General features: G+C 36.2%; 1 protein-coding gene across 1 annotated transcript in view; it reads left to right on the top strand.

The window, feature by feature from the left end:
- The first annotated feature begins 3,592 nt into the window (after positions 1-3,592).
- LOC122664792 (serine/threonine-protein kinase 16-like) overlaps positions 3,593-19,181 on the top strand; it is a 28,860-nt gene continuing 13,271 nt past the window's right edge. The window contains exon 1 of the mRNA XM_043860771.1: positions 3,593-3,621. The gene's annotated coding sequence lies outside the window, so the exon portion shown is untranslated. The remainder of the gene's footprint in view (positions 3,622-19,181) is intronic.

Raw genomic sequence — 19,181 nt, 5'->3', positions numbered from 1 at the left:
TGATCCAAAAGTGACAGAGGATTAGCATATACGATTGTTTGAGGACAGTAGAACCAATACAGTAGAGAAACACAAACAGGTGAGGGGAATTCTACAATATCGTTGCATGTTTTCCCAGTAGTTATATGTATATCATTGTCATTAATATTATGTATGTTTTCATTAAATGAAATGCTATTTTATGAATTGATTAAGCAAGATATGGAATGAACTCATCAATGAACAGTAAAAATAGAAAAGAACTAAAACTGAAGGTTTCATCAATGTCTAGTTTAACAAAAGGAATGGGAGGGATCATGGGATCCCCTAATGTTCAATTCACCAGCTAAGAGATGATAGCAGAGATTCCATCAATGTCCAGCTCACCTTGGAGTTGAGGTAGATAGTGTGGACTGGAAGTGGAGGTTACAAATAAAATAAGGGCCTGAATGATAACACTTATATTTCTAGGCCATGTTTCTATTCCAAAAATAGCTTTTTGTATTTCTGTTTCTAGGCCAAATTTATGGACAAAAAATTGTATTTGGATTAGTATAGTAATTTATATTTCTGGGCTAGAAAAGATTTAAAAATGTGTTTGTATGCACAATAATTTCTATTTTTAGAACTTCTATAAAATTTCAAAAATACCATTGGATACCGAAAAATTTGGTGGTGGTGGTGATGGTAGTGATGGAAGTGCTTGCAGTGGTGGCGGTGGTGGTGGTGGTGACGATGGTGGAGGTGGCTTCCTCAAATAAGGAGCACCGCCCATGCTGACCTTAACGAAAAGAGCACAAGGGTCTGGTTTCCCATCGACTTCATCATTGTTCTTGGGAAGTGGTTGCCAAAGTTTTCTTCCTAAATGATCTAATTGGTGGCCAACCCAGCCCTGTTGTTAAAGGAAGATGAACAACCAATTCACACAAAAACCAAAAACCATTTCATCTGAGCTCTCTTAGAAGCAATATGCACTTACTTAAGCCGTAAGCGGACTGCTATTGTTATTAGCAGTACCACTAGGGGTATGGTTGCTCTCATTGGTAGCATAGGGCTTCTCTTGTAATACCTTAGCAGGGGTAGCTTCTTTCAACATGGCTAGCTGAGCTCCAAAATGCTCCTTGATAGAAACAAATTTACCCCCGAGTTTAGGGAAGGCTTAGGTGACAGCATAACATTAAAACTCGAGTTAACAAAATTTTTCGCTTGAAGTGCAGATTGGGTAGTTTTTTATTTAGACTAAGCAGCTGGAAACATCCAATTCTAGCGGTGGTAGAGGTGATGGAAGTGGAGGTCGTGGTGGTGATGGTGGTGGTGGTGGTTTTGTTGAAGTTGCATTGAAGGTGGTGTTTTATTTAGAACATGAAATTATGACTTTGCCCATCAAATTAACCATGTGCTCATTAAAGAGAAACTCCCCCCCTTATTTCTTCCTTTTATTTTTGGGATGGAGAAGCTTCAAATTGAAGCTTTTAAAAAAAAAAAATTTCTTAGCAACTTTTTTGTCCCAATTCATTCCTAGGAACAAAAAAATGAACCATTGTTAACAAATAGATTTCTATTTTTTTTTTCTAGGAAAAAAAAAAAACAGAGAAATAGATAAACAAAACTATTATCATGCAAACCCTAAAGGAGCACTAGTGGCTCAAAAAAAGAAAGCAAAGAAAAGTATAGCAAAGTCCCTGTGACTGCCAACCCTTTCTAGTGGGGGTTTAAGTATTGGATGATTACAGAGAGATTATAGTATGGTTTCCCCAACATTTTGGTGATCGGCCATGGTGGAGATCATATGTCTTCTCTAACGCTTTGACCACCGGCTAGGATGGAGATCATGTACTTTCAAAGATCATGTACTTTCAGAGATAGTTGGATCCTCACAGGGCCCCAAAATTACAAATTTTTGCATTTTCACCCCTTTCAGAACTCTATGGTAGTTCACACAAATGACCAGATTCATAAAGTTAATTAGCCAAAGAAAGAGAATAAATGATGTTTTCATTGTTTAGAGTATCATGTATGCCAACTAATGTATGATCAAATATAATATTCCAGATTTGATAGATTATGATAATAGTAAGTTTATAGCAATTTTATCCAACAATATAATTTTTGTATTCGTGAGCATGATATCACTGGGCTAATTTAGCGCACCCTACAACTTATGATTATTTTACAGAGTATTTATATGTTGAGTGCTAGTGTACAGATTGTATCTGGAGAGCCAAAGAAAGGAAGTTAGGCCCTAAGAGTAGATGATTAGAGAGAGAGACATTTTGATGTTTGATGTACTTTGAGATGTGTCTATTGCGAAATATTACTTGATGCAATTAACAGAAGATAGTAGAGATGTAACAAATGATGTGATAGTATTCAAATACAAGTGATTAGTTGTATATATGTGGTGATTTTAGAGTTTCCACTGCATTATGTCTTTGATATAATTATAATTTTCGTATTTAGAAAGTAAAAGAAATGAAAGAACAACCATTATCTAATGAGGGCGCATGAGGGCCAACACCCATATCTTTTACCCGGATTTGATGAGTGCTACAAATATAGAATGGAAGAATCTATGGGAACAATTAAATCTGCGATGTGAAATGTCAAATGATGCTGAAATTATGGGTAAGCAGACCCCAAGGCCCGTTGCTCATATATTAAATTTCAACTGGGAAAGAAGTTGGTCACGTGACTAAATAAAGAATTGAACAAATTTTGGACTACCAAGAGGGTTTAGGGACTACAAAGGGAATGTATGGATATATACGGGAGTGTGCCTAAATGGGAGTCTATGTGACTGAATTTGAATATGAAAATGACACATGATTGATTTAGACTGCACACTAAATATCTAATACTTATAATCACTTAATTGGAGAAATCTGAGAGATGAAGCTTGTAAGTAGAGATATAAATGGATAGACAGGAGTTTTCATAAGCCACGGAGAATGAGAATCCTTTCACTGTGGGGCTTCAAATGTATGTAGGAGGGTATTTTTGAGAATTATATTAAAACCATAAAGGGGTTTGTGAATCCTACGATGGTGTGATGTATCTTCACTATATAGTAAAGGAAAACTTTCTCCTAAATGGATAGTCGAAAATCCGTATTGGATTCGTCATCTTATCCATTTTGGGAAATTTATTGAAAAAGCCAAAGTTCGAAAATATTATTAAAGCAAGAGAATGCTAACTAGTCGTGTAGCCCGTGTACTAGTGTGATAGCCAATAAAAATGCGCGTAGAGGAACTAATTTGGATGTGATTCTCAATTTCACTGAGGGCTGAATGGTCTTTTTGCATACAAAGGTGTTGATTTGTGTCTAGCGCCTAGTTATTTAATTCGCCAAATTATTCACGAATTATTGGCCAAAGCAAATAATTCCGAATAGTACGATTAGTTTTGTTCGAATTTGTTTTTAAAATATAAGTCAGAAAAAGTCGCACTTTGTTTGAATTATTTTAAAAGTCACTTTATATTCGAACGAACCGAATTATACACGAATAATTCGGTGGTTTAAAAAAATTAAAAAAAAAACCTTTTACGATTTTAGCTTGCTTTTAGGGTTTCACTTTTACACTTTTACAGTTTTAGTTTGACATGAGACTATGAGAGAGAGAGAGAGAGAGAGAGAGAGAGAGAATGACAGAGACTACATTGGACTTGGGGGAGACTGGGAGAGCAAAGAACGGCTGACTCAGGGCTCAAGGCATCTTGCTACTTGTCCAACGACTTCGGGCCTCCGGCCACCGTTGCAAGTAGGCAAACGGTAAGCCGCCCTCCCACAACCCTTTGTTTATTTCTGATTCTGTGATTCTCCTCTGTTGACATTCGCCGTATTATACTTGCGGATTTAAGATATCTCTTCGACCCATTTGTTTTGAACCATTTACCATTCTTGCTTACTTTTGGTATAGAAAAGGCAAAAAGGGTCATCTGAGTTCATGTTGCTTCTTTCATTGGTACCTGGTCTTTTTTTTTTTTCTTTTTTTTTCTTTTGATGGTTAAAAACAAAATATATTACTAGAAGTTAGAGAAATATATAGTGTTCTTAGATTGGGCATATCTAGCAAGGTTCATAGCTAGACCTATACAAAAGTTGTCTCCTTGAGGATTAAAACATATATCTTGAGCTATATCAGAAATATAGACCAAATCTTTTATAAGATCCCAAGGCCACGGGAGTTTAGTTGGAGATGGAAGAACATCAATGATCTATTGATTTGACCACCATACTTCTTTTATTTTCAACCCCATACTAGTAACATGGTCAAGGCCTGTCCGAATACTAAATAGTTCGGGTTCCATACACGTGGTAGAGTATATATAACCTGCAGCAAAAAAGGTAAATCTGCCACCTAGCAAAAAGCTATATGACCATCATGCCATACTTAGTCTAGGTATAGTATATGGTATCCTGCACAGATTAAAGCAGGAAATTTGAGTACAAGTAAGACAACGGAAGAAAGAGCTAATAAAACCTCCTCATTGCTATAGCTTACATCATGGGATGAAGTTGAGGGGGGGTAATTTTAAGCCTATCAGCCATTTGTTGATATTGTTCATTATCCAAATTGGATTGGGTTGCTCTAACCCTACGATAACTTTGTTTCTTACTGCCCAAACATAATAACATGTTATAATAAATACACTAAAAAACCATACTAAAGACTATTTATCCAGTTTGTGATTGATATAAAAAGCCAAGCATAAATCTTTCAGACTTGCATAGGCCAAGTATTCAATCCTCAGCCCCAGAGGTCCAACCACCCAAATGTGTTTAACCCAATCGTAGATAAAAATAAATGCCAGGAGGATTCAACACAATTTCCACATAGAGCACAGGAAGGGTTGATCTAAAGCCATTTTGAGAGAGTAGCCTTGAGTGGGAGTCCTGCATTTAGCAAACGCCAAGAATAATTTAAATTTTGGGTGGATTGTGAGTTTCCAAAAGAATTTCCAGCAAGATTTGATAAAAAAAATTGCTATCAACAAAATTAGAATTAAGCTCCCTAGCAGCTAGTTTAGTACTCAGGATTCCATTTTTGGCACTGGTGCACCACCAATTGTCATCCGACAAAGAAATATTAATCATTTGAATTTAGGAAGAGATAGTCAAAGGTAAACAATCATTTAACAAAGCCGAATTCCAATCAGAACCCATAGTAAAATTTTCAACGTTACTCATGCGATCAACATGATCAATAGAAGTGAGAGATGAGGTCAAGAGATTACCTGAGAGAGATGGAATCCATTTATCAGACCAGAAGAAAGTAGATTTACCATTCCCTACTTTCTTGAGTAACATTTTTTCCAAAGATGGAATAATATGTGAAATATTATTCCAAGTCCAAGAGCCATTTTTTGCATGCGTATTTTGATCAAAAAAGGACAATTTGGGGAAGTATTTAGCTTTTAGGACACGAGCCCAAAGAGAGGATGACTTAGTGAGTAGTCTCCGTCCTAGTTTCATCAGTAAGGCTTTATTATGGTGCTCAACCTTACAAAAACCCAGTCCCCCTTTTGTTTTAGGCATACATATTCTATCCCAGGAAATAAGAAAAGTTTTTTTCTTGTTCCCCCCAAAATTACCCAACCAGAAGTTAAGACAAATAGAATCGATATTTTGACACACTTTAAGCAAGGATAGAGGCTAACACAGATTGAATTAAGACATTACGACCAGCATAGGATAAAAACTTGGACTTCCACGGGGAAAGTTTTCTTTGCATCCTTGCCACCACTCCCTCAAGTTCTTTAACTTTTGATCTACAATGACAAAGGTTAGTCCCCAGGTAAGTCGAGTCTTTTGACATTTTCTTTATATCAATGAGGGAACTACGAAAATTTCTATCCGTTGCAAGTACACTTCTGCTAAAATGAATTCTACTTTTATACAAATTAATCCCTTGTCCAGAAAGGTCAGAGAATATATCAAGAATAGCCTTAATTGTCCAGATATCATCTTGAGTAGCTCAACAAAATATGAAAATATCATCAGCAAAAAGAAGATGAGATAGTTCAGGAGCTGACCTGGAGATCTTAATTCCCTGGAAAAGATTCAAATCACGATAAGCAGAGAACAACCTGGACAAGACTTCCATAGCCACAATGAATAAGTATGGACTTAGGGGGCATCCTTGCCAAATACCCCTCAAGGCATGGAAAAAATCAAAGGGGTTATTCTCTTCCTTTTTCCTCTCTTTTGACTGTGTCATGCTCTCTACGCTTTTTTTTTCAAATCCTTACCAGCTAGATGTTGTATAGATGGAAGTTCATTTTCGTTTCCTTTCAGTTTCAATGATGAACTCTTCCTACATTCGACGTTCCTTTAATTAGTGATGCCAAAAGGCGAGATCTGCCCTTTTTCTGTTTTTATTTTCTCTTTTCAGACCCTCTCTTCTCTTGGGCATTGAGTTTCGACTTCACAGGCGGAGGTAGCCTTGAGGTTTGCTTCTTCATGCTTTTACTCTCTCTCTCTCTTGGTTATACACTTATACAACCTGTAATTCAATTTCGTTTTGTTTATGAAGGGCACGCTTAACTGTCATCCTTTTTTTTTTTATAGATTGTATTGACAAATTTTGAAACCTATTTTTAGCTTCTAGGCAGAATTCTCAACACCCAATCTGTAATACCCTGATTTTGGACTAGGGATAATTTGGTCTTTTTACCTAATGCAGGATTAGGGAAAGCTGAAGTGTAGGAACTTGGACTAGCTGGAGGTGCACACATGCATGCATGGTAAGTAGTGTGTCCTAGTGTAACACCCTCATTTTGAGTTTATTCCTTGCCTAAGTGTAGAATTAGGGTTTTATTTATAACACATATAATTTGATTTGGAAAATAATTCATAGTGAGTAACCTAGTCTAATGCTTAGACATTTAATTCAATTTATTAGAAGTCTAAGGTTCTATTCTTTAGAGGAGCAATTTAATATTTTATTTTTATAATTTATAGGGCTTAGAATGGGCTTCCACGATTCTAACTTGGGAGGTCATAGATTTTAGCTAGGGAAGTATTATGGATTGATAAGGAAAGGTGAGGTGGCAATCTCTAATTGGTTGGAAACTCAAACTTGAAAAAAGAAAGTCTTCATAAAATAAAATCCCAATAAAAAAAGAATTTTAGCTAAAATTAAATTACTTAATCTTAAATTTTAATTTAAAAATCTTAAGTCAAGATTCCTTTTAAAATAGATGTAGTTAAAGATAAAATTGGATTCTTCCCATCTTCTTTCTTATTAGGATTAAATCTCCATAACTAAATCCCAATCCTCATTCCTTTTATCACAAATTTGAGAGAGAGAGAGAGAGGAAAAGAGGAAAATTCGTGGACTATAGAGAGGAAGAGAAGAAGAAGAAGAGAAGAAGAAGAAAAAGGAAGGAGAATAAGGAAATTCGGACTGTGCAGAACCAGCAATTTGTCGTCTAATTTTGATCCTTTTTTAAGCTAAATTGGGAAAATCCTATTTCACAATAAAACGTAGCCTCATCTTTTATCTTCGTAACCCAACTTGAATCAACCTAAACAGATATTGGAACAAAGAGATATTACTGATTTACTGAAGGTAGGTCATTCTGTCAAAAATCTATGTTTCCCAAATCCGAGTTTAAGCAATACATTGATGTTGATTTCATCATTACCTTAATCATAGAACTCCATTAAAGTGATTCTGAATTAGAAAGAGATATATCAACATTATTGAAGCATTGATTTGAGGTCACTTATAGAAACCCTAATTGCTTCACACAAGGTGAGTAGATCTTCAACCATTATACTTGATATTTTCTCTTCATATAAAATTTGTTTTAAAACATTGTTTAAATCTAGAATTTAGTTTTAGATTGAGATTTATCATGCCAAAAACATATTTCATTCATCCTTTTTACTCAATTAAATTGTTCACACATGATCACTTGCAAGGAATGGTGATTTCCTTATGATTTAAGTCACATATGTGTGAGCAAAATTTTAATAATGTCATGTTTATAGACTAATGAATCCAATGTCTATTTGTTGATAGTATGATGAAGGTCTATGGATGATTCTTCATAATTATAACCTAATGCATGATATTTTTGGATGATGCATTTAAATATGATTTTTATTTGATTTACCGATTTATATTCTATTGGAATTGAATATACTTGATGACAACTTTGTGCGAAGATTTTGTCAAATCTTCTCGATTTATGTATTGCATTCTATGCCATGATATGTTGATGAAACTCGATTTATTTCTAAGTTTTTTCTTTCTTTCTTTTACAACTCTTGATTAAACATTTTAGTGTTTGGATTATAGGGAGTGGCTAACCCTAAGTTCTAGACTTGTTGTATAGCTTTATGTATAAGCATGAATGTTCTTTTCTGTTACCTTACTGACATGGGTTAAAGTGTTGGGATAAGGATAAGTCGGCGGGTTTTTGAGCTACGGGTTTACGTACCCTTATTGGAGCTATATGGGCTACTAGAAAGAGGAGTGATGATCAAAAACTCTCCAGGAGGGCTGGGGCAAGTTTGGTCACTAGTTTCTCTATTAGTTTCTTGATGTTGAGAGGGGACAGTGGTGTTGTAGTTGATCATAGCTGGAGTTCATACGCCACTATCATGAGGGCCTTGATCAGTGTATGGTTACTAGCTCACACTAGTCCATTAGGGAGTGATGTGTTTGTTATTTTATATTCTTTCGATATATCTTTTGTTGATTGTTGTCATATATACTTTTCATTACGGTAGTGGTGATAAGCAAATATGGTTATGATCATTTTATTTTTTTTTTCGGATATATATATACATACTATTATATGTCTTTACATTTTGTATTACTTGTGCATATTTTCACACCTGTATAGTTGTTGTGGATTTACTTGCTAAGCTTTTTCCGAAGCTTACCCTCACCATTTTTCAGATGAACAACTTTATGAATGCGAACCTAGATGTGAGGATGTACTAGAGGAGGAGGTCCAAGAGGATGAAGCATTTGGATTAGAAGAAAACAACTACTATTAGAAACTTTACACTTTCTTTCAATTTTGGAAGAACTTATAATTTGTTTGAGTTTAATTTAATTTTGGAGATTATAACATTTATTTAAGAATTTTAAGTTTAATTTGGAAATTGTAATAGCTTAGTTTAACTACCCTACTTTAGTTGAAGTCTTAATGCATATATTTTAGACATGTGTTTGTGTGTTGGTTCTACTCCGGTTCATATCTCCTTGACATAAACGATCTTGTGGACCGTCAATGTCCCTAAACCGTTAGGGTGATTTTGGGGGCGTTACACAATCAATCAAAAATCATTTATCTCCAACCATTATGGAAATAATTCTGATGACCAGAAAACAAAAGTAACATCTCTTCAAGGTTTCATCACTTGATTAGAATCACCAGATCACAGAGATTTAAGCATTTATATAAACCCTTTTTTAGATGATCTCACTACTCTCTCTCCTCATTTCTTATTGAGTTTTTCACGCTTCTCTGTTTGTCAATCAACTTTTACCTATGATCCTGATCTTAAAAGGTAAACCACATGCTCTATTTTACCAAAAACAAAAAAAAAAAAAAACAAAACCACATGCTTTGCCTTTTTATTTATTAAAGCAATCAACTACTCTGCAACTTGCAAGTGTGCAACCAATCTGAATTTTTTAATGTTACTTTTACCAATCTGAGTTTTTTAATGTTACCTTTACCAATATGAGTTTTAAATGTTACTTTTAATGGATTAATTTTTTCAGACTCAGATTCACAGAACCTGGTATCTATAATGGGTATTTCCATTGTCATCTCCATTGGTTCTTTGGGAAACTAATTCATATAGTGTTACTCTTATCAATCGGAGTTTGTCTTATTTAGGTTTTTGTATTATTCTTTTACCAATCTGAGTTTGTCTTATTTAGATTATTGTAACATATAATAATTATTGTTTTGTTTGTTTCAACAAGTAGGAAAAATGGGAAGACAAAAAGATAAGTTTTGACAACATGTTGATCAAATTGATAATGGTCATTTGAAATGTAAATTTTGTGAAAAACAATTTTATTGAGGGGTCATTTGTCTCAAGTATCATTTGGCTAAAATTAGTGGTCATGATATTGTCTTTTGTGAAAAAGTAGTTGATGATGTTCAAGGAGAAGCTGTTCTTATTGTTAATTTTAAATCAAATAGTAAAAAGCGTAGGACTACAACTATCACGAGTGGGGTTGGTTCAACTCCTTCCACCATAATTATATATGGTCAAAGACAATCCACTATGGAGGAAATGATCCCTAAGATGGATAATCCAACTGAGGCGAATTACATCCATGAATTCTTTATCAAGAACAATATTCCTTTGAATGTTGTTCAATCAGAGGCGTTCATTAATTTGTTGAAGTGTATTGCCCGATATGGTCCTAGTATTCCTATTCCAAGTTTTTCTACCCTTCGTGGTAGAATAATCTTTAAAGCAAGAAAGGATATTGAGAAATATGCTGAAGAAGTAAAGTTGTCGTGGATAGAAACTGGTTGCACTATCATGTCCGATTCATGGACTGACTTAAAGAAGCGGTTTTCTTAATGTGATTGCTTATTCCCCGGATGGTGCTCTTTTTATGAAGAGGAATGTTCTTCCTGGACCATTTATATTTGATATTCTTGATAGAGAGATTAAAAGTGTTGGTTCAAATATCGTGGTTCAAATAATTTCAGATAATACTTCCAATTATGGAAATGCATTTGATATGCTTCTTGAAAAATACCGTTGGTTGTTAAGACTCGAAGTGCAGCTCATGGTATTAATCTTATGTTAAAAGAATATGCATGAAAAAGTTATATGGGTTCAAGAAATTTTTGATGAAGCAAAGAGCATTATTGATTACTTGTACAGATCTACAATTGTTTTATAGTTGATGAGGAAATTCACAAACAATGATCTAAAATATCCTTGTAAGACTAGATTTGCTTCAAACTTTTTAATGCTTCAGTCCATTATTGAAGTGGAAGAGAAGCTTAGGCCCCTAGTTGCATCAGCTGAGTGGAGGAGTCTAAGAAATTCTAGATCTGTTGAGGTAAATAGTGTGGTAAATGTTATTCAATGGGAGTCATTCTGGAATGAGTCAAAAGAGATTTTGAGGTTTATGGAACCAATCATTCGAGCTCTTCATTTGATCGATGATGATGGGGCTACCTCAGCGTACTTGTATGATGCAATGGAAAGAGCAAGGGAGGTATTAGAGAAGTTTAAGGAGGCAAACTATCGGTATGGCCAGATTTTAAGAATCTTCGATAAGAGAAGGGATGGAAATATTTTAGGTATGATCCACTATGCAACTGCTATTTTAAACACAGCTTATTATTGTAGTCTAAGATGAAAAAAGATTCCTCAAATCAAAGAAGCAACAAAGTTCATTGGTGATGTATTGGTTTCAGAAGATGAAAGGGAAGATTATTATGAACAATTGACTTCATACCAAATGAAGAACTCAATAATCTTTTCTTTTAGTGCCATGATAATGATGAAGTCTTGTCATCCTCATAAGTGTACTAAAAAATTTCAAGTTAATTATTTTATTCTTTTAAATATACAAATTATTTGTCATTTAGAATTGCACAGTTATATTTGTTTTATCTTTTTTACCAATGTAGGGGTTTGGTGGTCTCTTCAATGTGATATTGTTCCTCTCTTACAGAAGTATGCCATTCGAATTGTAAATCAACCATGTAGTTCTTCAGCTTATGAAAGAAATTGGAGTGCCTAGGATACAACATAAACAGAAAAGAAGAACAGATTGTCAGCAGAGATGTTAGATGATTTAGTCTAAGTCAGGATGAATTTGTTGATGATGGTATAAGAGGATGATTGCATCCCGATCACCTGAATGGCGTAAGGCCATGGACACTGAGTTTAATGCCCTTATCCGAAATAGAACTTGGACTTTGGTTACCCCCTACCGTCAATGAATATTGTTGGATCTAAGTGGCTCTTTCATATTAAGAAAAAGGCCGATGGAAAAGTTCAAAAATCTCCATCAACTACATGGGAGGTTTCAAACTCCAATGTAACAGGAGCCTTGCATATATATGATTGATTATAAAATGCCGACTGAAACTGGATCTAGTGCTAATCTTTTATGCATCCACTAATGAATACCCAAATCAGTAAATTAATCCATGAAGTTCTATAAGAGAGACAGAGAGAGTAAATGGAGAGACACAAAATTCATTTAATAGTATCATGATCAGCTACTCCTATCTGAGTTGACTTGGCAATACCATTCCAAAAACTCACCTACAACATGGTTGGATAGCCCCATGATGTATAACAAACAACCCCAGATGAAAACAGTGTCAAAGTAACTTGTGACTGACAGTGGCCAATCGAATCTCAAGTCCAAGCCCTAACTTGCATAAATTGTCTATTTATTCCTCTATTAATTAGAAAATGATGGCCTCTGATAACAAATCAGCATCAGAAAAAAACATGTTTTCATAAGCTTAGAATCATATGCTTTGTGATTCTGCAACACTTCACTCTCCTTATCAATTACCAGTATAATTCAGATTTCAATTACATGGAGCTCAATGAATATCGACTCATTCAAAGAAAGCAGGGCATATACACTACATTCTCCAACATGGAAATTTAAAAAAAAAAATGCTTTGGATCTTGTTCATATCTTGAACAATATGAGGGAGCCCAGGATAGCAAGGCCTTAAGGTCCATAAAAGAGTCTTAACTTGTGCTAAAATGTATCTTTTCCACACCCCTGATAAGGCGATTGACCTTCCACCCCATGATGACCAGCCAAATTTTGCATTATTTGAACTTTTTTTGGTCTTTCAACCTTCAAACATGAACACCAGGCTTAATCCTATTTGCTACCTGTGCCTAGGTGAAAGGTCTAAGCAATCAAGGAGACATTCTAGAAAGAACTGGTCTGCAGTTTTACAGCAGTGGATTGTCTCACCAAAACAAGCTTTTCCACACTGAGAAAAGCTGGAACAATGTCAACTAACAAGAGAAAGAAAATTATTATGGATTAGTATAAGTCAGAAACTTTTGATTGCATGGGAATTAAGGATGAGGTTCAGGGAACTTACCATTTATAAGCACCCAAAGAAGTAATGCATGTTATGAACAGTTATTGAAAAACTAGGGAATAAAGTAACTGAATAATGACCTTACATTCTCGCTGCTTTCTCTATAAGGTCTGCCTTCTCTTTTTCTTTAAGAACCTTCACATGGATAAAATCATGGAGAAGTTTCAGACTATCAGATCACAAGAATTGCATTATTTAATAAGGGGTGGGAGTGAGACGAGGATGATTAATTTGCCATTATTTAATCCATATCTTGGCCCATGGTGTGCAGTAATTTGCCATTTTTTAATCCACATCTCACAATATAATAGTTCTTAAAAGAATTACATACCCATGAAGCAAACTCAGAATTGAAATATGAGCGAGGTTTACTAATTTCATAAGGGTGAGAGTGAGATGAGGAAGGGTAACCATAGCATGACAATTGCCTTAAAACTGAATTCCAATGAGTCTTGTCAATAACCATAGCATGTTATTGAAACATACCATTTCTTTACCCCTCCCCCAATAACAATAACTACTATGACATAAAATTCATGAAAACATGTCATGTTAAAGAGAAATAAATGGTTTGATTGATCTTCGTTTTTTTTTTCAGCTTAGCAGCAGGATTAGTTCTTTGTAGAATTGTAAAATAATTGGAATTGGCACTTGTTCAAACACATTGCAGTCCTCCAGAACAAGAAGTAAAATGTCATATTAAATTTTATCCATGATTTTAATAGAGTGAACCAAACATGGAGAGAAAGAAAAGGGGGGGGAGGGGAGAGGCCCTTCTAGGTATTTCTACTTACAAAGAAATGAGTGCATGGTCTTTCTACTTGTGAAGGGAGGAATTTAGTAGCTGATGATAGGATTTAAGTAGTTTAACTGAGTGAGATAGCTAATTGTAGTATTTGTACGAGGGGGGGGGGGAGGGGGGAGGAGAGAGGCCCTTCTAGGTATTTCTACTTACAAAGAGATGAGTGTATGGTCTTTCTACTTGTGAAGGGAGGAATTTAGTAGCTGATGACAGGATTTAGGTAGTTTAACTGAGTGAGATAGCTAATTGTAGTATTTGTCATTATAGGGATCTATATAAGCAGGCAGCATTTTGAGTAGTATTTAGTCATGTGTGAAAGACAAAACCTATGTACGATGATAACTTCATAAAACGCCATAACGAAATTGATTTTTCTACATCAAATCTACTCAGGCTCTCTTTTTCAGCTTTGCTACCTCTTGCCTGATAGCTCCACCCCTCCGCACACACAAAGCTTCACAAGAGCCATGCTACAATGATTTAAGAATATTGCGATAGGGGAGGGGGGTGGGATGGGGATTCAAAATGAAATTTGACACAAATAAAGGAATTATAGTAAACTAAAAATGCCATGAAAATGCTACTCTCCCAATAATTCCTAGAGTTGTCTAAGGTCTAGAGAGATTTCAAACTAGTGAGTTTCTCAAACAAAAGGAATCAAAAATACCAATCTAAGACAAGGTTAATTAACCAATCTTGATCTTTGTTAGCATGATTTTTAACTCTTTAGGACAATCAACTTCTTGCCCCATGAGCTATTCTCCCACTTTTTCTTGACATTTGCCAGTACAGTAACACTGTCACTTAAGAGTCGTGTGATAGACTAGGAAGCAAATAACTCAATTCCTATGTATTGAGAATGGGTTGTCCCTCACCTACTGCCTTCATAGCAACAATCGGGGTGTTCTTCTTAGGGATTCTCTAGATGTTAATCTTAATTATTTCTGTCGGCAAGAGCCTCTTGAAAATCATTTGGCTTCTCACCAAGTTCGGAGCATCAAGAAGAGCCTGCCGAGTTAATGTAGAATAACAGTGAAATATGAGAAACAATACTTTGTGGGGGAGGGGGGAGGAGTAGAGAACCACCAAGTAACGGAATGGAGAAAAATAAATAAGCACTCACACATAATGGACCACAGAGACTAGGATACTGTGACTTGATATTAGAGATTTTTGAACTTAAAAACCAAGGGCTAAATGCCTCTCTGTATCAGACCACCATGGTCACAAGGACAGTTGCAGTAAGTAGATCGGATTTTTATCCCAACACTTCAAGATATTTGAAATGAGAAACTCCTTGTTAGATCAGCGAATCTACATTCTACTCAGATATGAAATACTAAACCAGAAATCAATTGTAAAGAAACCAACTTCCCTGTTATCGTGGTGGACAGATATCATGGAAGGAGAACTTAATGCACCACTTTGAGAAACCAAGGTTCGATATACCATGATGTGGTGGAGCCAATGCTGCTGGAAGTGATTCAGACCGGTGTTATTGATCCCATTCGTATCCCAGATATCTGCTCTGGAATGCTCTAACCAAAGCTACTGCATCGTCTGATCGGATTCCTCATGGTGTCCAGAGCTTTCCCATTCTTAGAACCCGTCACCAGGGAAGAAGAGGCAAGGAAGTTAAATGATGAGAGAGGATGAGGCACGAGACTACAAGTACGACTCTGCATATCTGTAAAAGTGAATTGTGAGTTTTAACCTTTGTTTACAGTTTTTGGCGGGACTTCCACTATTTTGTCCAAATTTTATTTCTTGATTTTGAATTTCAAATGGAAAAATTACCATATTAGACTTCACATGGTAGCAACTAGCAACCAGTCTGATAAAAAAAGGAGAAAAGTTTCCTATGGGGGAGTGTACCGCCACGCCCAAACACAGTGCAGGCGAAATGATCGTCCTGTGCCCAATGAAAGGGATCCGGCTCGTCTCCGGGGAGCCCAAACCCTAGGGAGTGCCCAAGGGGGCATCCAACGGCTGAGCTGTGTCGCACACATCCTGGCATGCACCATTTAGTTGTTGGGATATGTACGGCATGGCCCAGCCATTGGATGCTCCCCTTGGTACTCTTTGGGTGTTGGGCACCCTAGAGAGGAGCTCGATGCCAATGAAAAGCGGAAATACCACCCCCCCCATGATACTTTTGTGTGCATTCTCATTGGCCCCCCGCATGCAAGGGCTATGCTCCCCCCTCAATTGCTTAAACACGGTCGAGCAGTGCCACATCACCCTCAATTGCTTGAACATGATCGAGTGGTGTGGCATCACCCTCACATGGTTTTAACGTGATCGAGGAATGCCACATCACTTTCATATGATTAATCGATTTTTACTGAGTTTTAATGTGGTTTATCAACGATATTTATCGAGATTAACCGCTCACAATTTCGCATTGCAACTCTGTTGTTTCTGAGCAAGGTGTCAACAATACATGCTCTTGGTGATAAAATTAAATGCTCTTTTTTTCTGTCTTTGCCCTACAGCTAGGGCACATGCCTCGGCCAAAGAGGAGCAAACTATAGACATTGAATTTTTGCCACCACTCTTGATGATGACAACGGGACAAAGATGGAAGGAATCGCACTCCGAACCCCAAAATAGCCCAAAAAAGCCAAAAAAACACAGAAAAAAACCTTAATTTAGAATCATAAAGTGGGAGAATATTCAATGCTTGACATCAAACAAAAAGACCGGTTCGACCGAGCTGGATAGGGTGTTAATATCTTCTCATTCTTGTAACCTGATCCCTTACCCAATTTCTGACCAGACCAGATGGAATCACGTGGCTTTGTCTGTTCATTCAAATAGGACCACACCCATTAGATCCTAGGCCCTAACCCTAGGTGGCGATTCTATTTATTGTAATTTATCAAGCATGATCTCAACCCCTTATGATAATACATAGAAATAATATGTTAATCCCTAACCACTTGTCGCCAAGGGGCCACGGAGGCCAATGGATCCCGTCCACAAGGCAGAGAAAACCCGCATCCGGAGACTGCTGTACCTACAGCTTGGATGCTTCCTAAAGTGTCCTCAAAGTCTACAGTTTCACTTCATAATGCAGGTTCAAGGATCACTAAAGCTAAATGAGGTTGCAGCTTACACTAGTTACTGCATGTTGAAGATTCTTCAATATAAGATTGCAACTTACACTAGTTACAGTTTCACTTCATAATGCTTTTTTTAAAGCATGGGTGATGGCCTTGGAATTGCTGTTTTTTTTTTTTTAAGTATTATCAGTGTTTGTGGAGAAAACAAATCAGTTGTTCCAGATCACAGATCTCTGTTTCAATTCCAGATCACAGATGTTGAGTTGTGCAGCAATTCTAACTTGTCTAACTTGACAGAGCTCTGTCTCACTTCTAGATCACAAATGTAATTTAGCCAAGTCACTCCAAATGATCAGTCATTGTACTCTTCTTTATACTCTTGTTTTAAGTCCATAAAACAATCTTGTTTCAGCTTCTTTTAATATAATCTATTATTATAATCTTGTTTTAAGTCCATAATTTCTTTATCAAGGTAAAATGACATTTGAAATACTAAGCAAGCATGCTTGTATCAATGCTTGGTGATGGCACCTGGATTTTTTAAAAGAATAACTCTTGAGCTGAATTAGAGTGCCTTTCAACAAGATGGGTGTGGATACAATTGGTGAATTGAAGCCTTGTATATCTAGCAAAAGATTATTCAAACCCAGCTCAAGTACAAGGCATACTACTACTGAATCTGGGTTTGTTCATCTTTCGGTTCTGTTTTTTCCTTTGTTTTATTTTTTTATATCAGATGGTACTGCTTGAAAGAGAAATTTCTTGTGTTAATAATTTTTGTAGTAAAGCAAGCTGTAGATCCTGATTCATGGCCATGGCTCGATATATCAATTTGTGGAATCTTTCACAATGCTTAGAGTCCAAGGAAATGAATATCTTCAACTTGAAATTGGATGGGGTGAATGGTCAATGCCAACAGGTAGGAGCTGTTCTGTATTGTAAAATATGAAATCCCACTGTAGGACCAATGACTTTTTCAGCCTGGTTTTGAAGACCAGCATCACCACCAAAAGGTGATAAAATAAAAATATGGCAAGTTCCTCTTGATGAAACAATAGCTATCCATTAACTATAATAACTGAACATATCTTGTACTCTTGTATGACGAACCCAAAAACTGAGTAAATTATTGAGTAACACAGTAAAATAGACTAAATAGTAAATACACAAACATTAGTCTTCATTCTTCAATTCTCCACCTAGTCATTGTATAACAAAGTGACAGAGATTTACAAAGGGCAGGATAGCAGACAAGCCACATTAAGACAAGAAATTAAGAACCGCACTATGAGTACATGTAAATAGTCTTGCCACCATAATCAAGAACCCAGATTTAAAGAGAAATCCAATAACAGTAAATAAATAACCTACTGATGAATACATAAGAGTCTTGATGGACTCGAACCATCATCTCCTGGGAACAAACCCAGAAGCTCTTCCTGTTTGAGCTAAAGGCTCACCTGTCTTGATTTTCTATTCAAGCAATGAAATCCACCATCAATAAATTACATAGTTTTATGCACCAGAACACTATTAAATAAATTACAAATGCAATTAAAATCACATCTGGAACATGTCTAGATTTTCTATTCAAGGAATTAAACCCATTAGAACACTATTGCAATTCGAGGTTATCAGGGCAAGGCAAGAAAATTGGTTCAAAAGTTGTTTTCTGGGCTAGCTTAAACAGGTTGAATGGGGATTTATATTATTGGGTTAAATCCACCAAAACACTATTGTTTTTTGATTATCTGAGCAACCAGGAGACAGATGAAGAGAGAGAGGAGTGAGGCTCTAGTTGAATGGAGATTTATATTATTAGTTACAGCCACGAGTATGAGCCAGAGGTTAAATGCTCATCAAGTTTCTGATTATCTGAGCATTTATATTATTGGTTACAGCCACAGGTATGAGCCAGAGGCAGCCTTACGGCAAAGGATAGTTAAATGGGGAATGCTATTTCGTTAGAAGAGGGGTACATAGTGGATCAGGTGCACTAGTTCTTGTTGAACAGTGATGGCCACTGAGAGGGGGGGGGGTGAATTAGTGGACTCTAAAAATCTTTTTCCTCAATAGTTTCACTCCCAGTTCACCTGTTGAGATCTTTAACACTTACCACAACCACCCACACAGTCTTCTCAAAAGACACACAGACACACAATCACACTCTAAAAGCAATCTTGACTCAGTCTCATACAACCACAGTCACTGATACTGCTGCCAAGAGCTGCTATGTCAACTGTTGG

This window comes from Telopea speciosissima, chromosome 6 (assembly GCF_018873765.1).
Source record: "Telopea speciosissima isolate NSW1024214 ecotype Mountain lineage chromosome 6, Tspe_v1, whole genome shotgun sequence".
NCBI classification, from domain to species: domain Eukaryota; kingdom Viridiplantae; phylum Streptophyta; class Magnoliopsida; order Proteales; family Proteaceae; genus Telopea; species Telopea speciosissima.
The sequence above is the reverse complement of the archived record's forward strand: the minus strand, read 5'-3'. Positions and strand labels throughout refer to the sequence as shown.